This window comes from Triticum dicoccoides, unplaced genomic scaffold (assembly GCF_002162155.2).
Source record: "Triticum dicoccoides isolate Atlit2015 ecotype Zavitan unplaced genomic scaffold, WEW_v2.0 scaffold165130, whole genome shotgun sequence".
In the NCBI taxonomy this organism is placed as follows: Eukaryota; Viridiplantae; Streptophyta; class Magnoliopsida; order Poales; family Poaceae; genus Triticum; species Triticum dicoccoides.
The window spans coordinates 1-891 of NW_021218205.1; the positions used below are offsets into that span (position 1 = coordinate 1).

General features: G+C 52.0%; 2 non-coding genes across 2 annotated transcripts; both read right to left on the reverse strand.

Annotated features, from left to right (window-relative positions):
* Positions 1-129: 129 nt before the first annotated feature.
* LOC119344345 lies at positions 130-248 on the reverse strand. Its single transcript, XR_005166596.1, has one exon. It is a non-coding gene; the product is annotated as a 5S ribosomal RNA (ribosomal RNA).
* A 297-nt stretch (positions 249-545) lies between these two features.
* LOC119344344 lies at positions 546-664 on the reverse strand. The gene has a single exon (XR_005166595.1). It is a non-coding gene; the product is annotated as a 5S ribosomal RNA (ribosomal RNA).
* Between the last annotated feature and the right edge of the window lie 227 nt (positions 665-891).

Consider the following 891-nt stretch of genomic DNA (forward strand, 5'->3'; position numbering starts at 1 on the left):
GACGCTGGACCCGTGAATCGTGAGCACCCAGCTATGACTTACCGCACTCGTGCAAAATAATAAAACACGGTAAATATATTACTTACACGTGCGTTTTGTTTTGCAAGCGGCGCGAAAAAAATTAAAAAGGGAATGCAACACGAGGACTTCCCAGGAGGTCACCCATCCTAGTACTAATCTCGCCCAAGCACGCTTAACTTCGGAGTTCTGATGGGATCCGGTGCTTTAGTGCTGGTATGATCGCATCCGACATGTTACCCCGGTCTTCGTCCCTTATCCTTGCCCCTCCCAGCTCCACTACAAAGACGATTGTACATTGCTTTGGCCGCTCCCTCTCAACTACGGAGACGAGTTTAACGCGGTTTCCACCCCTACCTCTCAACCGCACCAGTGCACGCTTGCCGCGCCACAACGCCGATGCTGGACCCGTGAATCGTGAGCACCCAGCTATGAGTTATCGCACTCGTGCAAAATAACAAAACACGGTAAATATATTACTTACACGTGCGTTTTGTTTTGCAAGCGGCGCGAAAAAATTTAAAAAGGGAATGCAACACGAGGACTTCCCAGGAGGTCACCCATCCTAGTACTACTCTCGCCCAAGCACGCTTAACTTCGGAGTTCTGATGGGATCCGGTGCTTTAGTGCTGGTATGATCGCATCCGACATGTTACCCCGGTCTTCGTCCCTTATCCTTGCCCCTCCCAGCTCCACTACAAAGACGATTGTACATTGCTTTGGCCGCTCCCTCTCAACTACGGAGACGAGTTTAACGCGGTTTCCACCCCTCCCTCTCAACCGCACCAGTGCACGCTTGCCGCGCCACAACGCCGACGCTGGACCCGTGAATCGTGAGCACCCAGCTATGACTTACCGCACTCGTGCAAAATA